Below are 9,503 nucleotides of genomic sequence, written 5' to 3' on the forward strand. Positions count from 1 at the left end.
GAGAGAGAGAGAGAGAGAGAGAGAGAATTTCTCTCAGTGAGCATCTGGAGGCTGGGCTGCTATTACTGAAGACAGAACTGAGAATTGAGAACTGAGAACTGACACGTTAGAACTTGGGCTTGTGGTGGCAAGACTTTCAAGTGCCAGTTGGAGCTGCTGAAGACTGAGGAAGTATGACTGTAGTGCCGGTATTTTGTACAAATATTGTTATGGCTTTGTTAATGTCCATGAATGTTCTTGTGGCTTTGTTAAGCCTTGTCTTCCCAGGAACAGTGACTGAAAGATTTGAGATGAACTGGACACTGTGAAGGCCAATGTGGAGCAAGATCTACACAGGGCACTGGACAAGGAGCTGGGAGGTATCTGCCTTTGAACTTAGGTGTCAGTTGGTTAGATTTGGGCAGGAGCTGGGACCATGGAAGAAGAACCATGGAAGCTGAAAGCCTGCCCTGAGTCAAGATGAAAAGACCTCTCCGTGGCTATTGAGTAGTGACTGATGAAGTTGACTGAGAAGTGACTAATGAAATTGTCTGAGTAGTGACTGATGAAATTATGATTTACTTGTGACATAGGGGTAGATGGCTTTTGTACTTTCCACTACCCCTCAAGAAGGTACTGAGTAGTGACTGTTGAAATTGTAACTTAATTGCACCCCATGGATGGAGAACTTTGACTTTTGTACTTTATGACCCTTAAGGATGATTGAATGACTGAGTGACTAAATGAGTGTAATTTGTTGGAAACTATGTGACCACTTTGGTGAAAACTATGGGGCCATTTTAGTGATAAGTTGTTGTGACATAGTGGCTTTACAATGATTAGCCAGGGTGGTGTAGAACTCATGCTAGATTTTGGGTTAGAACAATTCAAGCTCAAATCCTGCATCTAACAGTAACTATGTAACCATTGGCAAGTCAGGACCTCTCTGAACCTCAGTGTACTACGTATATAAATACTTATCCATTCTCTTCTTTCCTCTTTCTCATAGTCCTTTTGGGGAGAACCTAGAAATTAGCCAAAAAATAAACTTTTAACTAAATCTTCCCCAAGTCCTGGGGTGGAGGCAGAATGAGCTGAAGAGTGTGAAAAAGGGAGCCAAATCCCTCTCATTCGTGTCCAATGATTCATCAGGACTGAATTCACTCCGATCCTGTGTTTGGGTCCAGAATTGAAAAGGACTCTTTGGTGGAGTGAGGATGAGTGTAATGGTTATCCCTTTTCACCTAGTAGTGGTAATTATTGATAGTTAATGCTAAAAAAGAATTTAGTGCCTGCCCTCAAGGAGGTTATGTTCTACTGTGGTGGAGATTCTACTTTTAATCAGATAAGCACAATAAAGAAAAGGTGTGATGAGAGCAAAGCGAATCTATTCAAATTGCTCTGAGAAAATTAGAGGAAACAGTTCTTTCTGCCATGTAGATCAGGGGAAAGTTTTATGATAGAGACTTTAATGGAAGCCTTCATGTTTTGTAAGAAAAATGTCAGGTCTATTCCCAAAGATGATTAGGAAATAAAGGAAACAAACCTATATGTTCTGAAATGTTTATAGCAGCTCTCTTTGTGGTGGCAAAGAACTGGAAATTGTAGGAATGCTCATCAGTTGGGGAATGACTGAACAAATTGTAGTATATAATTGTGATGGAATACTATTGTGCTATAAGAAATGATCTTAGAAAAACATGGAAAGACTTATAGAAATAATGAAGTGAGCAGAAAAAAAGAGAACATTGTATGCAGTAACAGCAATATTGTTTTAAGAACACTTTGAACAACTAAGTCATTTTGACTATTATAAATACACAAATTAAAAATAAAGGACATTTAAGGAGAGATACTATCTGCATCCAGAAAAGGAACTGATAAATAAAAGTATGTATTGAATAATTTTACATATATATGTATGTGTGTGTGTGCATATCTATTTGTGTCTAATGCTAACCATCTATAGAGTGGGGGAAGGAAGAAAAAAATAAAAAAATTACATGATAACTTTACCATGTATTTAAAAGGAATAACAAGTTGTACATGATAAGTTTGCAGTTTCATGTGCAATCAATCATTTTTTTAAATTTCACTAATGTTATGGAAATGTTTGTTTTATTCCATAATATAAAAATAAAATAAATAAAAAAAATAAAGAAGAAAATCAAAAGGAATACTAACATTCAGAATGAGTTGACACCAGTAAGCAAAACTAAGTACAACAACAAAAATAGTTATATTGGGGAAATAAGGAGAATTTATGAAAGGACTAGGACATCTGCCTGGGATAGATGGGACAATGAATCATAACTGGAGATTGAGGGAAGGCAGAAATGTTCAGCTTTTATTTGCTCCTATTTTCTTAGTCACAGAAGATGATCTCGTAAATATCATAGAATGACTAGAAGCAGTAGGATAAAAATGGTGAATAAGTATTTCCTACCTTAGATAAGAAAGCACCTCGAGAGGCAGCGAAATATAGCAGGTAGGGTACTATCCTTGTAATCAAAAAGACTTGAGTTCAAAACCCAGCACAGACACTTATTAGTGTGTGACACTGAGCAAGCAGTTTCCTCATCTATAAAATGAGGGGTTTGGACTTGATGACAGAAAATATTCTGTCAAGTTCTAGATACATGATCTATGACCTAGCTGCTCTTGAAAAATTCAGGTTATTAGGCCTAGATGGCTTACATCTTATAATAGCAAAAGAAGTGGCAAGTATGATTGTAATACTGTCAATGATCTCTGAAAGATTATGGATTCTGACTCATGACTTCTTTAGTGTGATTTTTGGCAGTATAGGAATGACCTCTACCAGGGCAGATCATCAACTTTTCTACAAATTATAATCTTACAGAATCTGAGAAGTTAAGTGAATTATGTAGGGTCACACAATCAGTATGAATCAGAGACTGGTCTTGAAATCAAGGCTGACTACTATGAGAGTCTCAAATACTTTAAACTTAAAAGCAAAATATAAATGTCAGCTATTATTATTAAGAGAATGGTTCTGAAGTTTCTTGCTATTGAAGCATTTTCAGATAGCCTACATTCTCATCTCTCCAGGATGGGTTAAGGACAATTCAGCCTGAAGGCAGCAGGATAGTCTCATGACCTTTAAAGAGCTCAAAATATCTCTGTTTCTGTGACTCCATGAAAATTTCTTACATCTCTCAAACAAGCTCACTATATATAGCTTTGAAATTCCAAAGACTTCAGGTCCCTGTAATCAAATTTTCACAGGTTAGCTGTGCCTTAAGAGAATATTAGCAACCATGTTCTCATGGTAAAAAAATCTATTCATTGGAATGGGTATTAACTTTTGGAAGCATAGTCATAGAATTATCTTTGAGCTAGAAGGGACCTTTGCGGTTATGACATAATGAGAAGTCCCAAGGAGGAAGATAAGAAGGGAAATTTTTTAACTTAGTAACATACAACCATTAAGAGGTCTCTCCAAATCATGACATTTCCCACTGAATTAAAATTCTAGTCTAATCTCAAATCAGTTCCTTGAATTGCAGAGTACATATTTTTGTGAATTAGCATAGCCTACTCAGAAATATGAAAACTTTTTTAATGAGAAGACTGGTGGTGCAAATAGAAGTGAAAAAATGTTTAAGAAAGCATGTAGGACACTGGACTTGGAGCTTTGGCATATACTAATCATGTTACATTGGGCAAATGCCAATCTTTCTATGTCTCAGTAGTCTCATTGTACAGTAGAGATAATAACACTAGAATGATCTACTTCATTGGATCTTAGATTTAGAAATGGAAGTGACCTACAATCTCATTTGGACTAACTGTCTCACTTTAGAGATGAGCAAATTGAGTCCCAGAGTGGTTAAATGACTTGCCTGTGTTCATATTGGTGAAGTTAAGTAGCAGAACTGGGAGTTGAATGCAGGTCTTATAATTTCAAGGCCAGGATTCTTTACGTATGTCATGTTGGGTTATTTGATTATCCAATGAGATAAAATAAGAAAATGTTTTGTTAACCATGAAATGTTTCAAGCATGTAAGCTGTTATGATTTCTTTTCTATCTCTACCAGGCTGATTGTGCTCAGGCATATCCTACATTTGAGCGGGAAGAATGTTGAGAATGATTTATGTTGCTGTCAGTGGTTATCCCATAGCAGGCAACTTTATGGGGTACTATGTAGTAATTTTTTTTGAAAAGAGAAATTTTAAGGTCAGATAATTGATATCTTTTTCTTTCAGCTTCTGGTAACAATAACTCTCCTTCTGCACTTGCTCACTGACTTTTGTGTCTTCATTACCCCTTATTTTTGAAGACTGATTCTTCATTATGACTTCTAGGCTCTCTCCTGGGGGATTTTCAATCATAGGAGACAGTAGGATCCTTTGTGTAATGTCCTGATCCTAGAATGAGGAAGACCTGGCTTCAAATCCTGCCTCAGATATTTACTAATTGTGAAACCATGTTCAAGTCACTTATTCACTCACAGTCTCAATCATCTTATCCGTAAAATAGTAAAATTCTGTAAAGTGATAGAACCTCAGAAGGTTGATGTGAGAATCAAAGGAGATGAAACACTTTGTAAACCTTAAAATTTTATAAAAATGTAAGCTAGTATCATCATCACTTTCATTATAATAATAATTATTATTTAATTTCAGAAGATGTAGTTGACAATACCAGTGTAGCATCACGGAGCCTGAAAAGTCTAGGGAATGTGTTTCATCATCCACAGTCTAAGAGCTGTCTTAGACTGTGTCCATTTGTAGCTCAATTTCATAGTAATTGTTCCTTTATATTGTTTGGTGAAGGTAAAGGGAAGAACCATAATCTACAAGTCACAGTCAGTGAGCAGGAGTGCTAAAAATAGATAAAGATTGTTCTTATGTACTGTTTTTTCTCAGTGAATAAAGTATATTGGAATTGTATGAAGTGGATTATGCATGAGAGTCCCTGGGAAGATGTTACTACTCATTTATTAAACTACCCATGAATATTAGCATGGACCTATACTTTCAATACTGGTGGAAATTTGACTTAGGCCTAAAGGAAATCAGACTGAAAGTTAGGATTTTCTAAACACAGCAAATTAGGTCTTTTGAATCAATGCTTTAAGGTAATGGAATACACTAATATTGGTCATTTCTTTCCCGATGCTGGGAAATATGGAAAGGAATGATGTAGCAACAAGAAGAACAATGAGAACAAGTATTTACAGAGTGATTTAATGTTTATAAAGCACTTTACAAATATCTCATTTTACCCTCACAACAACCCTGGGAGGTAGGTGCACTATTATTATCTCCATTTTACATATCAGGAAAGTGAGGCAGACAGAAGTAACTTGACTCACCCAAGGTCACATAGTAAGTGTCTGAGGCTCAAGTTTTTCTGTCTCCAACTTCAATGTTCTATCCATTGTATCACCTTTGGTGGATTGGTCCTTATTCTTGTGGTATGAGAGATTGTAGAGGCAGTATCACTTAAAGGAAAGGGCCTTGGATTTGGAATTAGAGATTTGGGGTTTGACACTCTCTTCTTTCATTACCTGATATTACGCTCCCTTTTCATTTTTTCACAGTTAAACTATCCTGCTTGTTTTTTCTTTAGCTCAATGTTCTGCTTGCTGCCTCTGTGATGCTGCACAAATTACATCTCTTACCTTCCTTTCTCTACTCAGTGTCTAGAAAGCACACTGTTCTCACCCCTGTCTCTTAGATTCAATTGCTTTCTTCAACGTTCAGCTCAGGCAGCAAGCCTTTCTTATCCCTCCCAGTTATTAATACTCTTTCCCTTCTCGAATAATCTCGCATTTGCTAATTTTTTACATATTCTGTCATCAAACACTTATCTTTTTACATATTCTGTCATCGGGTACAGAATATAAACTCTTTGGGGGCAGGGACCATTAGCCATTTTTGTCTTTCTATCCCTAGTACTTAAAGATCCCATGAACCTATATTAATATGTGGCTATTGATTTGAAATGAATTTATTTTCCATTTCTGGGCTTTAATTTTTTTTTATCTCCTTATTGATTGAACAGAGAGTTGGACTAGATCAGAGCTACTTAAACTGTGGTTCATATAAGGAGTCTATGGCCAAATTTCAGGGAGTCCATGAACTTGGATAGGAAAAATATACATCATTATTTTCACTAACCTCTAACTGAAATTTATCATTTCCTTCCATTTCAAATATGGACAACAAACCACAGTTGTATTTGGCTTCTCAAACCTGCCAAAAGTGTCCATGACTAAAAAAAAGAACTACCAGTCTAAAGGGTCTCTAAGATCCTTTCCAGATCCAAATACTATGATCCTATGAACTTACTCACAAAATTGTGAAAACTTGATACATAGAAGAAGAGTTTGGGTTTCCTTTTTGTCACACTCTATATCTATTTTCACAGATTTCCTGATATTTCCCATCACCTTATATGATGAAGTTCTGATGATGGCATAATGTATACACAGGGACATGACTGAAGAGACTGAGTTATACAAATATGTAAGTCCATGGTGCATTCATGCAAAGACACTGTCACTCATTTCCTAGTTACAATGGCTTTTTACAGAGAGTAGTACTGTTTGAAAATCTTAGATACAGAATTTTCTCTCTCCTATGTCATTGCTCAAAAATAGTTATTTACTTTCCAATTTTACATGCTGGGTTGGTCAATCCATCCAGACATTAACTATCAGGGGCTCTGAAGCTGTCAGAATTCAACCAGTGTTCTAGTTTTAAACAGTTAAGCACCATTTGGGGAATTGTAAATGTATTGGTAGACAACATGGAAATTATTCACCCTTTAAGAACTCTTCATGTTTGTGAATATTTAACCATTATATCAGATTCTCCTTGACATGATGGCATTGGGTATGCTTTGGAGACCTCTCATTTATCCATTCTTGTAGCCACTACCCATGCAAAGGGTTAAGATTTAGTACTCCCTTTATAATTTATTTATTTTTTTCTTCTATTCCCCCAAATTGCTATAAACTCTCCCTATGTGCTCATAGGCTCACAAACCTTCAAAACTTGGAATCATTTTGTTTACTTAGTAAAGGATACAGATATGCTTCATGTTTAATTAAGTCCATGAGGGAAGTGGTTCCATTTAGACACCACAGCAAATCACGGGATATCATTCCCTCTTCCAGGAGACAATCATCTCTTAAAAAAAGGAAAAAAAATAAAAATGAAAACAAAACTGAAACTCAAGATTCAGTCTTTTAGTGCTCTTCTGCCTCATTGTTAACTTTTTTGGTAACTCTTCAAATCCAGCTTAGCCCATGACTTCTAGGAATACTTCCCTTCTTTTCCTCAGTAGCCTTCTTAGCCAGCAAAGCCTTCACCCCTATGGATTCCTCCTTTGGTGAATTCTTTCTTGGAATCTCCATTTGAATATGTATCCATATTGGTCATGCTCCCTTCTAAACTGGCTTAACCCTTGTTCTTGGAGCTCCTCTTTCTTTTTACTCCCTTCCCCACTATTCAGGGAACACCCCACAACCTCCCCAGCTTTTAGCTTCTTTTTGTTTTGTATTCCCTTCTTTACAGTATAAAACTCTTGAGGGCAGTGATTTTCTTTTTGTTTGTATTTGTATTGCCAGTGCTTAGCCCATTGTTGGCACATAGTAAGTGATTAATAAATGTTCAGTCTGTCTATCTGTCCTCTATATGTATATTTATCTATCTGGTATCTGTCTTTCTGTTGTTCAGTCATTTTCAGTCATGTCCATCTCTTTGTGACCCCATTTGGGTTATTTTGGCAAAAGTACTAGTGTAGTTTGCCATTTCCTTCTTCAGATAATTTTACAGATGAGGAACCTGAGGCAAACTGGGTTAAGTGATTTGCCTAGGGTCATGTAGTTAGCAAATGTTTGAGGCCAGACAAACTCAGGAAAATGAGTCTTTTTGATTCTAGATACATCACTCTATACACTGTGCTATCTAGCTGCCCATTTGTCTGTCTATCTACCTACCTGTTGATGTTCAAGAGCACTCCAAAATGATGAAGTGCAAGCTGTGTGTGTGTGTGTGTGTGTGTGTGTGTGTGTGTGTGTGTGTGTGTTTGTGTTCATTCAGGCTGTCTCCAGATCAAGTCAAGGCTTTTATACACGAAGAACACTAACACAACAAGAAGACTCCTCCTTAGGGAAGGTAACCTCTCCTTAAGGGAAGCTGAAGCTTAAGGAGGGAGGCAGTTCCTTAGTGGAGACAGCTGCTCCTTAAGAGAGACAGTCCTCCCTCCTCCCCCCTCCCCCCTCTGAGAAGTTAGGGATTCTTATAGAGGGAAATCTGCTGTGGGTGAGGGAATGAGGCAATCACAGATAGGAAGGTAAGTTAATCAGAGACTGGAAGGTGATGTAATCAGGGATTTGTAGGCCCAGGGGTGGGTGTAGTTCAGACTTTTGAGCATATCTAGGGACATCATTCTTCAGTTCAGCCCTTTCATCCAGGGTTGTGGGACCCCAGTTAGTTTAAGTATTTTATTGACCAACCTACTTGAATTGAGATTCATTATCTCCTAAAGTGGCTTTAAATGGTGCTTAAGATAATGGACTCCTCATTGACCAATCTGTTTGATTCTTATCATAATTATGTGATATCTATCTGCTCTATCTGTTTATCTATCTGTCTCCCATTGGTATTCTACTCTAATCCTCCATTCTTTTTTTTTAAAGCAATTGGGGTTAAGTAACTTGCTCAGGGTTACATGGCCAGTTATTTCTGGGTGTGGTGCTAAGCATCAGAGCCCGGATTCCATCCCCAGGTCATCCCGACACTGGACCTGGTGCTCTTACTCTCTGTGCTACCTGGCTGCCCCGAATTATCCTCCATTCTTGGCATGGGCTATGGGCCCTACTCATTACAGTTGTTGTCCTCTATTTCTGGACAACATTCAGGTGTCATGTATCCTTTTTGATTATATCCTCTGCTTTGCTTTGGTATTACCTGCTATTGGACTCTACTCAGAGATGGTGCTGTTTCTTGAATAACTAACTGAACCACAGAGAAATTACACTGGAGTTTTGACTGACACTGTTACAGTTCTTTCACCTACATTTCTCCTATTGTCAATTGCCTCTTTCCTATTCCACATCCCATAGCCTCACCCTTTGAGCAAAGAGTGTCTTCAAGTGGTAGGATCACTCAGGTAAGTCTTTGCTTCCTATTTGTTGGCTCATGGTTAGTCTATAGGCATGTACTTCTCTCCTTATGAAACCAGACAGTATTCCACAGCTTAATATTGAACTTAAGAGGAATTTTCTTTCTCACTTTCTCCACCTGCTTTTCTCTACCCATTCTCTTCCTAGACAATCGTGATAGTTATGCAAACTGCTCTAGATGGCTCCTGGTAAGTTCTCTGACACAGATGAGAGAGGGTCAGACCCATTCTCTTCAAAGAAGGAAACTTCCCTGAAGGAGGAAATTTCAGTAGCCTTCACTATTAAAAAAAGAAAGAAAGAAAGAAAGAAAGAAAGAAAGAAAGAAAGAAAGAAAGAAAGAAAGAAAGAAAGAAAGAAAG

Source organism: Petaurus breviceps, unplaced genomic scaffold, assembly GCF_028583685.1.
Source record: "Petaurus breviceps papuanus isolate PSGF00001 unplaced genomic scaffold, PetGlider_PUasm1.0 187, whole genome shotgun sequence".
In the NCBI taxonomy this organism is placed as follows: Eukaryota; Metazoa; Chordata; class Mammalia; order Diprotodontia; family Petauridae; genus Petaurus; species Petaurus breviceps.